Source organism: Curcuma longa, chromosome 14 (genome assembly GCF_044706935.1).
Source record: "Curcuma longa cultivar G26 ecotype Majalengka, Jawa Barat chromosome 14, ITB_CL_G26_1.1, whole genome shotgun sequence".
NCBI lineage: Eukaryota > Viridiplantae > Streptophyta > Magnoliopsida > Zingiberales > Zingiberaceae > Curcuma > Curcuma longa.
The window spans coordinates 9,530,822-9,545,653 of record NC_133874.1 but is presented as its reverse complement, the minus strand read 5'-3'; positions in this window follow the sequence as shown (position 1 = coordinate 9,545,653).

Here is a 14,832-nt window from a genome sequence, read left to right as displayed (position 1 = left end):
AATACAAAATTGGCTTGTGGTTGTCCTCTCTAGCTATTTTTTGATAATCAAACTTAATTTATCAAAATAGAGTCTATCACCTCACTAACCAATAATATACAAGTATAGAATTCCAATCATGTCTAATGATCTAAAATTTGATGATCAAACTTAAAGAATTTTTATGATTCTCAAGGTATTACTAAGAAACACATGAAGAATTTTATTCAAAATCAAATGCTATATGGACCAAACAAAGTGCAAAGTACGAAAGAAAAATATGAAAGTAAAGTGTGAAAGTAAAGAAAAGTATGAGGTAAAAAGAAAAGCAAAGAACATACTCCTCTTTATTTTTGACGACTGAAGATGATTCAGAAGCAAGGTCTATGTCGGTAATGGAATGGTCCGAGTAGAAGAGAGAACTATCTTCATGTGCTCAATGTCATGGTACAATGCTCCCTCTTTTGTTGACTCTCCGTAAATATGTCAAGGTGGTTGGAAACGGTTCAGATGTAGAAGCCACAAAGGAAGTGGAATGCTACGGGTCGAAGTCATGATTGCTCCCTTCACCCTATGCTATTTGCAAATTCTTCATGTGCTCAATGTTGTGGTACAATGCTCCCTCTTTTGTTGACTCTCCGTAAATATGTCAAGGTGGTTGGAAACAGTTCAGATGTAGAAGCCACAAAGGAAGTGGAATGCTACTGGTCGAAGTCATGATCGCTCCCTTAACCCTATGCTATTTGCAAATTCTTCCTAGAGATCAGAGTTAGTTCAATTGGAGCAACCACTCTAGGAGCTTGTAAACATGAGAAGAACACATCTTCCGCACACATGCGGGGTTAGAAAAAATATAAAATAGTGTCAATCTCTACAAACATGTATCGAGAAATGAATCACAACGAATAAAATCAATTACTGGTACTTCTATGAAATCTCTACAAAACTCATGCAGGGTCATCACTAAGTGTCCGATTAATCATGACCCACTTGAACTTCTCGTTTCATGCCAAGTCTTTGGTCCTCTATGACTCACTTGGACTTTCCATCTCATGTCAAGTGTTCGGTACTCCATGACCCACCTGAACTTCCCTTTGCATGCCAAGTGTTTGGTCGTCCATGACTCACTTAGACTTTTCATCTCGTGCAAAGTGTCTAATCCTCCATGATCCACTTGAACTTTTCGTTACCATCAATTATCCATTCAACCTTGACCTATTTGACATCTAACTAATATATTGATCAAATATCATACCTAAACTCAAGTCAATTTGAGCTTGATCAAATTGATCAACCTTGACTTGAGATCCGATTGCACTTTAATAATGTCAAACTTTTTGGGTAAGAATACTTGTTTAGAACAATCTGATCCATTAACTCCATTTGTATAGAACTAAAGAGGTTATAACTACTATAACTATAACAAACCCCAATAATGATCACAACACCAATGTCATTAATGATATAGATTAGATGTGGATGTGTAATTTAAGAATTATATGAAATGTAATCTTCACATGTCAATTCATTCTCAATTGGTCCTCCAGATGAACCCAAAAAGGGTCCTAATTATATTTACAAATACTTTATGTTAAACTGCAATAACAAATTATGATCTAAACCTTATGATTTCAAAAGAAATTTAATATCATATTTACAAACACTATATGCTAAACAATAGTAGCAAATCATAATAACTTTATTTCATAGTGTTAAAATAAAATACACATGTATTTATAAACTTTAGTACGTACAATAACCAAATTAAACATGTGTTCATCAATATAGAGCATAAAATAATAAATACAGACTACCACTAAACGGGTACTTCATCCAATAGAAGAATATCATATCCACCATATGTGCATGAAACACTTTGGGCATCAAGCCCTTGATGAGTGGATGTGCAATCATGGAATTTGTCATGATATTCTCAATAGCGACTTGACTACTCTAAACTTTTTATTTAACTACTAGAAACTTGATGTTGTGTGCTTTGACTTCTATGAGCTACGGTTGTTCTTAGCATAAAGTTCTGCTACTTTATTATCACAATTGATCCTCAATGATCTGTTAATGCCATCGAAGATCTGCAATGATGTGATGAAGTTCCATAGCTAAATCCCATGATTAGATATTTTGTAACACGCTATTAATTTACCTCCATAGTAGAGGTGTGTATTATTGTTTGTTTGATACTTTTACACGAGATAGCGCCCCCCCCCCCCCCCCCCCCCAAAAGAATATAGATATAGTTTGAAATGGGCATTTTGCTGTCCAAACATCCAGCAAAGTCAGAGTCTGAATATCTAATCACCTTCAAGTGATTAGACCTCCAATCATGAGCATAAAGTCTTTAGATCCTAGGTTACTTAAATACATGTCTAACATCCCTACTATGTACATTATATCCAGATGCATACACATCTGTGCATACCTAAGACTCCCTACAGCTGATGCATCGGGGAATTTCTGCATCTCCTTTATCTCAAGTTACAGACGTGGGCATTGTTGTAAACTAAATTTGTCACTGATAAACATAGGTGTGTCACCAAGTGTACAATTCTGCATGTCATGTCATATGAGTACTTTTTCAATATAGATCTTTTCTGAAAGTCCAAGAACACCCTTTGGATGATCACAATATATCTGTATGGCTAAAATAAAAGATGTTTCACCAACCTCTTTCATTTTAAAATTATCTAATAGAAATTACTTAGGTTCAAGCAACAAACTTTTATGATTACTTGTAAGCAAAATGTCATTCTCATACAGGATAAGTATAACAAACTTGCTCCAACTAACCTTAACATATATGCATTGATCAATAGGGTTTTCCTTAAAATCAAATGAAGTAATCACCTGATCAAATTTTTGATACCATTGATAGGATGCCTACTTTAAATCATAAATGAACTTCTTTAATCTACATACTAGGTGCTTTAAGTTCTCGAACTCAAAATTCTTCAGTTGCACTATATATATAGTATTATCAATTTTTCCATTAAGAAATGCAGTCTTTGAGTCCATTTATATAGCTCTAAATCAAAATGAACTATAAGTATCATGATTATCCTAAAAGAATCTTTCGTTGAAATAAATAAAAAAGTTACTTTAAAATCAATGTTCACCTTCTGAGTGAATCCTTTAGCAATAAGACAAGCCTTTTTTTTTTATATTACCTAAGGAATCTCATTTTGTTTTAAATATTCATTTACAACCAACTGGTTTTATACCTTTAGTCAATTCAATAAATTTTCAAATGTCATTGTCTTTCATAGACTTCATCTTTTCATTTATGGCTTCGATCCATCTTTCAGGAAGCATTATTTGACTTCTTGAAAAGAGATAGGATCACTTTCCAACCCTATGTTAAACTCATGCTCCTGGATATAAACATAATCACGAGAAATCCTGAATCTCCTTTTACTAGTGGATCACATTAAAAGAATTTGTGTTTGAGGTGGTTGAGGTACTTGCTTATCCATGTGAGGAAATATCTCAACCTAAGTGAAATGTCCCTTCATTTGCATTGGAGATTACATGGAAATAGAAATCTACTCCCATTAGATGTGCAATCTCCATAATATAAGGTATAGAAATCATACCACTACTTGTTGCACTTGTAGTAACCATGGTAGGATCATTAATTCTTTCCTCCTTAAAAGATATGCCCCTCTGTCCTCTATGAATTTAGCATTACCCATCTTGAAAAAGGATTTGTTTAAGGGATCATAGGATTTATAGCCCTTAGACTTTTCAAAGTAACGTATAAAATGACAATTAATAGTTTTGGAATCTAATGTCCTTTCACTATGCCAATAAATCCTACCCTCAATCGCAACCTCAAATGTGTAAATGCCTAATGTTAGGCTTCTTACTCATCCAAAACTCGTATAGAGTTTTAGACACTGCCTTACTAGGTACTTTATTAAGTAGGTACACTGTAATTTTGAATGTCTTGCCCAATAGAGACTTTGGTAGAGAAGAGAAGGTAATCATAGTTCTTATTGTAGATTTGTCTTTTAGGATTCGGTTTCATCGCTAAGTGCACCATTCTGACTAAGAGTATCAAAGATGGTATACTTAGGTATGATCCTATAATTAGCAAGGTAATTAGTAAAATATTTAAGATGTTATTCAACTGATCCATCATATTAACCATAATATTCACCGCTATGGTCAGATCTGACAGTTTTAATTTTCTTATCTAATTGATTTTCAACTTCAGCTTCGAAAATTTTGAACATGTCCAAGGATTGTGACTTTGAATTTAGAATGTATAAATAGTCATATCATAAATAATCATCTATTAAACTAATAAAATATGTGTGTCCATGTTAAGATATCTTAGGAAATGATCCACATATGCCGATATGTATTAGTTCCAAGACTTCACTACATCAACTTCCACCCTTTTTTTTTTTTGTTAGTCATTTTCCCCTTAACACACTCTATGTAGATATCAAAGTTTGATATGTCATGGGAATCAAGAATTCCTTGTGATATTAACCTTTCGTTGGGTTGTTTAGATATGTGTTCTAAACGTTTATGCCACAATATGAAAAAATTCTTGTTAGTCAAATTGCATTTTGTACATATGCTATGCATTATTTTGTTGTCACTAGGAGTTAATGTGTTTAGTTTGTATATTTTATTAATTAAGGAACCATTTTCAATCTTAAATTTAGAAAAATAATGAAAATTTTATTTTCAAATGAACAAGAATAACTCTGGTTTGTCCAAATAAGAAATAGAAATTAAGTCCATCTAAAAGACGGTACAATAAATATATTATCTAAATTTAGAAAAATATCAATTTCTAAATAAGGCCTAAAACATCTATCGACTCTACTTTAGTCTTCTAGTTATTTCTCGTATAGATGTATCTTTCATCATCAAGCGACAGTCAACTTCTAAGACAATCTTACATAGTAATACTTATATGAGTAGTGACATCGGTATTTATCCACCAAATGTCAGTGGACACAATAGCTAAGTTGACTTTTGAACTAACAAAGTTAAGAAATTTATATATTTTTAACATGCAGTTAGTGTATTTGGGGTAGTTTTTCTTTATATGACATTTCTTCTTGTAGAAGAAACAAATGAATTTCTTATCTTGTTTCTTTTGATCCTTATGGCCAAAAGCCCCAAAATTTGTAGTTTGCTTACTTTCCCTTAATATTGGTCCTTTTCCTCTTCTTGTTTGAACCGTGAGAAGTGGATGCTAAGTGAGCACTCTCAGATGTCTTATGCCTCAATCTCTCCTCCTCTTGAAACACTGAGTAATAAGTCCATTTAATGTCATTATAGCTAATCTTAAAAGAGTGAACTATGTAAGAGAGATATCAAGATAAAATGCACTAACATAGTTTTAGACTTCTCAAGTTTTAATACCTTTAGTCTTGTGGCGAAATTAAACATCTCCATTATACTCCCTTATACTTCCCTTTCTGTTATACCGTATTGAGACAAGTTTTGATAACACCATAGTTGTCTTGACCTTTCATTTGAGGTGAAATGGTTTGTAAGTTGTTTCATGAAAATTCTAGCATCCTCCCCTTTAGTTATTAAGTGAGCTCGCTATTTGGTTTTGAAATTGACAATTTTATAATACTTAGATTCATATGATTAGATCACTCTCACTTTTCAAATTTAGCCCTTTGTTTCTCAATGCTAGCATTGGTCAGGGGTGCAAGGCGATTGTGTCTCACTGCATAGTCTAAGTCCATGTATCTTAAGATAACTATAACATATTCGTTCAATGGGTAAAATTAGATCCGATAAGTGTAGGGATGTTATTTATGTTGGCAGTTGCTATTGTATTGGATTAGAAAAGAGAAAATACCATAAACTCGTGTCAAAGCCAAGAACATAGATAGATAAAAATAAATGAATTTTGTATCATAAAATATGCATATGAATAGACATTTAATGAGATACCAAATATAATATTACATTCTATCTTTGGATTAGAATGCAATTTATTAGCAGTACTCTATTTATAGCTCAAATTTTAATTGACCACATAATGCACCTTTCTTTGGACCGACACATCTTATTTGGTACTCTCTATTTATAGCTATATATGTATATCTAAGTCCATAGCTCACAATGATCTTAATCAGCCATGTAATATGTCTTTCTTTGGGTCAACATATTATGCGCATGATTTAACAAAAAAATTTCTTTAGATGTGAGGTATCCTTAAATATATATCTGGCCTAAAATTAATTTTCCATTTGGCCAATAACTTTTAGCATAAATATATATCTATTGACACAAAATGCACTAAATCTACCTAATAGTTTTTACTTTAGTGATAGTATTAGTTCAATTTAATAACATGTATATAATAGATTCAAGAAAATCTTAGGAAACCTAATTGAACATTAATAGTCAACTGATCTGTAATCATAGTCCATTGCTAGCCAAACAATTGATTAATGCAAAAGCATCAATTGATTGCTAAGGCTACTATTCTCAACTTAATCATGATCAATCAATTGCTTCATTCGACTATTGGTAATAGTCGAGTGAGTTGATCAATTGAAAAACTTACTATACTGAGGTTTAGCCTTAATAGTTGATTGATTCTTTATAGCAATCGATTGATTATTGTTGGGTTGCAAGGGTGCAAACATAGTCCCACATCTAAAACACATGGAAAAGATCATGGGTTTAAAAGGATGAAAAATATCTTTATTGAAATGAGGCCTTTTGGGGAGAGCCCAAGAACAAAGGCATGAGGGCTTAGGCCCAAAATGGATAATATCATACCATTGTAGAGATATTTTGATTCCATCGGTACCAACAAGTGGTATCAGAGCGAGATCGCTCTTCACCGGACTAACCGTCGGAAGAGCCATGATCCAGATCTAACCATGTGGGTTGAACCTTAAAAAAATAAAGGAAGTGGGTGCTCCCGTGTCTGAATCAAGAGGACTAGACACCAGGTGAGAATTCCTAGTAGGTCGGGTGGACCGAGGGGCAAAAGTCCTAGCGGCTAGGTGGGAAGTCCTAGTAGGTCGGGTGGACCGAGAGGCAAAAAGTCATAGTTGCGGCTAGGTGGGAAGTCCTAGTAGGTCGGGTGGACCGAGGGGCAAAAAGTCCTAGTTGCAGCTAGGTGAGAAGTCCTAGTAGGTCGGGTGGACCGAGGGGCAAAAAGTCCTGGTGGATCGAGGATTCAGACATCAAACGGAGACTTTTCGTTTGAGGGGGGGCCTGTGGTCTTTTGTTTGAGGGGGGGGGGGATTGTTGGGTTGCAAGGGTGCAAACATAGTCCCACATCTAAAATACATGGAAAAGATCATGGGTTTAAAAGGATGAAAGATATCTCCATTGGAATGAGGCCTTTTGGGGAGAGCCCAAGAACAAAGCCATGAGGGCTTAGGCCCAAAGTGGACAATATCATACCATTGTGGAAATATTTTGAATCCATCGGTACCAACAATTATGACATCAATCGAGTCCCCATACGATTGACAAATTTTCTATGCCTGACCCTATGACTAACAGTCAATTGGTATTAAACAACAATCGATTGATGAAAGTAGTCGAGTGCATTAGTTGATCCAAAAACCTTTTGTGCGCGACTTCAAACACATCAATTGATTGGTGTTGTATGATAGTCTATTGATGAAGTCAGTTAAGTACCCCAATCGATAAAAAAATATTCTGTGCTCGATTTTATGCTCAATAGTCGATTGTTCCTATATAATAATCAATCATCAATTGAGTGCCCCAATCGATCCAAAATATTTTTGTTTGCTATTTTAGGCACATCAATCGATTGTTGCAACACAATAGTTGACTCTTATCAATGCAGTTTGATTTTTTAAGATCAAACACAATAGTTATCCTCAAAAACAATGACGGTTATTGCTATTCTTCGTGTTCTTCATGAAAAAGCATGAGAAACTCGACAACAATGCCTAATCCTAGGTTTTCTTCTCTATTTTTTTTTTTATGATCAAACATAGTTTTATGCTAGTAGATCAAAATCTTGCATAAAACAATTAAAACTCCTATGAAAACTCTAACTTTATCATTATAAAATCTATGAAACAACCTATGACTTTGATACCACTTGATAGAATTTTCCTTAATCATGAAATCTAAAGACAAGTTCTAGCAACCTTATAAACTTAAAAAGAAAACATGCACAGGATCTAATATCATTGAAAATTATAGTATAACAAAATTAAAATTGAAACGATGATGGCCAAAATAAAAGTGATCTAAATGCAACAGAATCGTCATCATCTTAGCATCGTCCATGAAATTCGAAGATCTTGTAGAGAGCATAAGGGGATATCCGTAGGGTGCTGGGGTGATGGTTTCGTATACTCCTGCTAATGGGATGCATGCAGATCTATCATATTACCTAACCCTACAAAGGACCATGTTCGATATATAGTAATGAGTCTAATTTTGTTATTAGTCCATTAATAAGAGAATGAGTTGACAGGTATATTTATAAATTCACATCCAATAATACAAATCCATAATTAACATCAATTAAATCATTAATGATTTGCCCGTAATGACATAAAATTATGTGCAAAATAACATGGGATTACACTTAAAGTTTCACATTGGAAAGGATTAATGAGTTAATCTAATTGGATCGTAAATTTATTGGATTAATGAATTAATCTAAATGGATTCTAAACATATTGGATTAATGAATTAATCTAATATGGATTTGAGTTTTTCAAACAAACCTACGATTTAATATCCACGTTAGTATTTTCATGATATGTATGAAAATAAAATAAAAGGAAAATATCTTATTAGATGAGATATAATTTTTGATACGATCTTATTTGATAAAATTATGTCAACCCTAAAAGTTAGGGTTTAGTTCCTCTTTATATAATAGCTAACACTACAGCGTGGGTTATCAGATTCTTCAAATCGTGCTTGTGAGACGGGCAGTGGTTGTGTTCATGTGTATACCATAGAGGCGCAGACATTCTGATTACTCTCAGATCGACTTCATCCTCTAGATTTGCAAAAGTTCACACATCGAGAGGTAACATTCTAAACAAATGAGTAATTAAAATTCACATGAATCCTCGATGAGTTTTTTTTCCCACTGTGCATGTGTTTATTTTTCACATCAGAATCCAACACATGTACATCAGAATCCAACACATGTAAGCCCATCAAAGAGTGAGATAAAATCCAAAAACATTTTTTTTACTCTCTTTCTCTCTTTGTTTACCTTTTTAAGACTTTATTTGTTTCTAGAGGCAATGTAGAAGCAAGTGTTTTATTTAGTATCGTTTGCTTGAAGATCTCTAGCAACAACAGAAGCTCTCCTGGTATGGTTAAGGTAGGTCACAAAAAGTGAATAAGATATTGATAGTTTGATCAAATACAGGGTAGCTATCTTTATTTAAGACAAGCAAGGATTGACTCAACTATATATTAAAAGTTTGGTGCGTCACCAAATTCTCCATAGTTCATGTTGTTAAACGCCTAACATTATTTAGATATTCAAATCTTATGATTCGATTAATTTTGAAGATGATCGATTTGATTCTATGAAAGTTTTCCACCAGCTACTAAGTTAAATCCAAAAGTGAGTGTGGTTCTATGCCAAACAGCTAATCTTTCAGATTTTTCATCCCACTAGAGGAAAATATCGTATAGTATACTGTAGTTAGAATTCAAACTATATATACTTGAATAAATCACTGAGAATCTTACTGCTAGTAGAGGCTTACTCAAATTGACTAATCTACGGAAGTATAATAAACTTGATATTTTGTACACATCAAACCCATCATAGTCATATAATAGGAGTGAGGTTTTCTAACCATGTTATATGTCTTTGTTTTTCATTATTTATTTATTTCTATTACAAATTTAACATTAATCACAGGTGCACTTTAAATTTAACCTTATTTTAATTTGCGACATTTTTTCACAATTTTTTTTATAAATAGCTTAACTGATTCATCTAAACTTTTTTTTTAATAAACCTTATTAATTGAGAATGTCCCTTAAATAATGAATAACTAACACCGGACATAATAGTAATTATTATGGAGGTAAAAGTTTGGAGGAGAATTATGAAAAGAACAAGTTCGAGAAATTGGAAAAAAAATAGGTAGAAAACTGTGACGGCGCCACTTCTAGAGTTTTTTTACCAAAAAAGAAATATTTTATTTAATCAACTAAATTGGCCGTAAATAGTTAAACATGGCTATAAATAGACCCTAAACTAAAATTCTAACTTGAAAAAGTTAAAAATACTATAAAAAACTATAAATAAAAAATTACTATAAATAATAAAAAAAATAAGTTCAAAGCTATAGACGGATCACTAAACGATGTCGGATGGATCCGAAAATAGACCCATACAAATTTTATCTAATACCGAATAAATATCTCTGAAAGAGCTTCAATTAGCAATCGATTGTACCTCGTTCTGATATCTGACTTAAAAATTATGACCTATTGAAGTTCGACTCTCCATGCATCACTCCTGCATCAATAACATGCTTCGAAGCTTAGTGTAAAGGATATTTCCTCTAATAAGATTAGGATGTTTAAACTGAATTCACAGCTTGCTTACAAGCAAAGATAAATGTAGAATTAAAGTTGTGGTTTATTATGGAACACAACTTTTCATTAAATTAAGCAATATAGGAAATCATCTAATTCATTATTTAATTGGATTAGTAAGTGTTAAGAAGATAAGCAACAAATTATATTGCTTTTGGATCATATCAATTGACTATAGATATCACTTTATAAAGAGGTTTTAATGGGGAAAGAAATGATTATTTTATTTATTAAGGGTTGATTAGAAAACTTCAACTTCTCCTTTCAATGTATTGCCTAGCTCATTCAACCTTGTCTTCTATGTTCCTCTCCTTTGATTTATCCATCTTTTAACATCTCCTCGAACTCAATCAATGAAATAGAGTGTTCAACCATGTTGAATTTGCAATTGGACTTGAAGAAGTTGAAGATGAGCATTTCACGAGCAAAATGATGTATTTAACTAGATGAAGTCCTAATAGGTGAAGCAGAAGGTTGGAGTGGTAGGAGAAGTAGCAAAAGTTGGTTACAAGGAAACTTACAAACATGTTTTTGGACAAGGCAAGAGATCGATTAGCTCTATACCCTAATTGGGCCCCTTGTAGTTTAGTTCAACATGATTCAAAACCAAGTTAACTATAAAACCATCAATTTACGTCTCTTCTAAGTCGGCTCAATCCCAATAAAATTAACTTCAAAATTGAACAAAGAACCACTAAATCAACTACTAAACCATTTGATTCAACCAACTACTAAACCATTTGATTCAACCCTAAAAATCTCTCTAGATTCTAATTAATCCATAATTTATCCATGTAAACCCTCACTAAACTTCAAAGATCTTCTCCATTCCTTTCCTCTACAATTTACTTTATCTTTAACAGTCGGCGACTATATAAAAGCTTCATTAATATCATGAATATGTGGCCGACCCACCATAGAAGTAGCTAATAGGCAATTGATTAAAAATGTATGAAGAATTTAAGAATACGCATGCACTAAAAAAAGCTAGGAAGGCACTTTAAGTTGTCTTTTTTAGTTGATGGATGCATGATCCATGATCATGTTGCCAACCATGTTAAAGTTTGATCATCATTTTATCAAAGATGCCTCCAAAATTATGAAAAATACTCACAAGGTGTGCTCTATTTTTAAATTTATCAAAGGGTGCATTTGTTTTTGTAAGATTCCCAAAATAGCCTTTGTTTGATTCATTTCATCCGATCTATTAGCACCCACACTATCAATCGATTGTTCAATCAGCTCAATTGATAGGTGAGCCAACTAAGATTAAATATGAGATTCTAGTTATCTAGTCTTCTTATATTTGACATGAACTTGAAACATCTAGGGTCATCAAACACATTTGATGAAAAGTATTTAATAGCCATCAAGGCCTTATAGTTTAAAAAGTTGAACACGAACAAACTTAAGGCAACACTAGGAGTGAAACAATATTAATTGGACATAATCTAAGGTCATTAAGATAGTCAAACACTTTCTTGACGACAATCAATCAACTATAATCGCTATGAATATTAAGATGGTCATTAAGATGGTCGAGCATGAATAGATCTAAAAGAACTCTAAAGTTACAATAATGTTAATTTAGCATGAACTTAATGGATCTATGATGGTTAACATTTTTTTTTTTCAAAACTGCTAGACAATAATCAATGAACTAGAATCACACTTAATTGGTTATTAATAGTCGTCAAATATCTTCAACAAAAAGTGTTTGATAGTTAGAAAGAGCTTAAAATCTAGAGAAATGAATATAATCTGAATTAGGAGAATACTAGAAGTGCAATGATGCTCATTTGATATAATTTGATATTTTTAAGGTCATCAAAGTAGTTGGAGAAGATAATGTCAATTTATCACAAATATGAGATTTGTGAAGTCATCAAATATATTTTTTACTAAAATTATTTAAAATGACTAATTGATCTAAGTAACTTTCAATCTGACTAGTCATCTGATTAACCATTTGAGTGTTAATAAATCTAATGAACAAAACTTATAAAAATAATTACACAGTTTGTACACCCTTAAATAATTTTTGTTTTAAAAAAAATGAAATGCTGAAGTTTGACAAAGTTAAAGCTAGGTTTAGATTAAACTTGAAGCAAAAGGAAATTGGGATGCCAAGTGATGATGCTTCACCATGTTGATTGATGGATTCGACTTGTTCAATTGCATGACTCAAAAGTAATGAAATAGTGGGATCACTTTGACATCAAAGTGGTGGGGCACTCAAGTGGATCCATCTCTTTCTTACCTGTTAAACCCATTACCTATATAATCTTAACTATCTATATTAAATTAATTAAGAATAATCCTCAACAAATCCTCTTTAGCTTTTTGAACAAAGAAGATCGATCATAGTTCAGTTATATATTCCAACTGTTCCAAATAACGAGTTATTTATACATCTAAGTTAAGTGTTAAATTTGCTAACTAATTGACGAGATGACTTGTGGCGATTAATTACTTGCATGCTAAGGTTCTACATATTAGAAGAAGTCCTCTAAAAACCATGAAGAACAAGTCAATAGATGGAATTAAGCGCAATTAATTATTTATAACTTGCTGATCACTTTTAATTAGATTATGTCTTCCATTATAACATGAATATGTATAGAATGAAAAACTAAAATAACTATAAAATAATCAAAGAGATGGCTACGTAGCAATGAAGAAAGTGAAAAGATAGAAGTAGTTGATGATAAAGTCCCTTAATTAGCTTGGAATGAGCCGACCAATTAATATATATATTTGACATAGTGACGGGGATGTTAGTGGGAAAGTTAGGGAGAGTAAAAGTCACGGTAATAAATATAAAGGTATCATATTTTTTTATTATCATGTTTTATAATCAATTATGAGTAAAAAAGAATCATGTTTTATAATCAATTATGAGAAAAAGTAGTGTGTGGATGTATGCACATTTAATCAACTTTTTTTTAAAAAAAAAAACATTGATATAAATAAAAAACATTATTTTTTATCTTGTTGTAACTCATCATATTTTGATTTTTAATAAAAATTTATTTTATTTTGTGTTTATCATGTTTTAAAATTAATTATGAGAAAAAGCTGATGTATGCATGCACTCTTAATCAAAATATTATTTAAAAAATCATTTGAAATAAATCAAAAAAATTATATTTTTAATCCTATTTTAACTCATTATTTTTGCTTTTTTAAAAACAAAAGTAACTTTATGTTTGTAAAAAAAAGAGCATTTTATTTTATTTTTGAAAAAAAACATTTTAATGTATTAAAAGAAATGTATTACTAATTACGAAATCATAAATTTAAACACAAGCATTTGGATCTTAATGAGCATCCGATCAAGATTTAGCATTCTACCCTTAAAATTATATCAATTTCTAATCATGTCATATGAGATACATGATAGAGGACATGCATAGCCAAAACTTTTGCCTTAGTGACCATACCATTCCCCCTAAACTCTCGCTTGAAAACTCATAACATTCTTCCCGGCTGTCATGCACATCTCCTACCGCATACCTAGCTAGGCACACACCTTGGTCCACAACTCCTTGTTGATTGTAAATCTAAAGAAAATACATTCTTGTGTCTCATCCACCGTTTGACATAGGCACTCTATTTGACAATCGTGGGTTAGAGAAAGTGATCTAAAGATGACCCACTCATTCCCTCAACTTGGAAGATTAGCAAAGTCAAGTAGAGAAAATAGAAGACTACTTTGATCCTGACTCACAAGACTAGCAAAGTCTGAGAGAGGATATAAGAAGGCCAAGCTCAATCCTTTGACTCAGAAGATTAGGAAGTCAGAGAAAGAATAATAGAGAAAAATATTCACAACTTGATCCCTCACCTTGGATGAACCAACAAGGTCAGGGAGAGTGTCATAGAAAAGAATACCTACAACAATCCCTCACCTTGGATAAACCAATTATGTGTGAGAGAGCATGCATGATAAATAAGAATATCAACAACTCAATCCCTTGCCTCAGAAAAGCCTACGAGATCAAGGAGAGCATGATAAAAAAGAATATCTACTATTCTATCCCTCACGTCGAATGAACCAACAAGGTTGGAGAGAGTATGATAAAGAAGAATATCCACAACTTGATCCCTAACATCAGATGAAAGAACGAGGTTGGAAGAGTATGACAAAGAAGAATATCTCTTGCCTCAAATGAACCAACGAGGTCAGGGAGAGCATAGCTAAGTCGACCTTTAACAATTAGGTAATCCATTACTTCTAAGGGTGTTTTTGGTTCAAGTTATCATGTATAA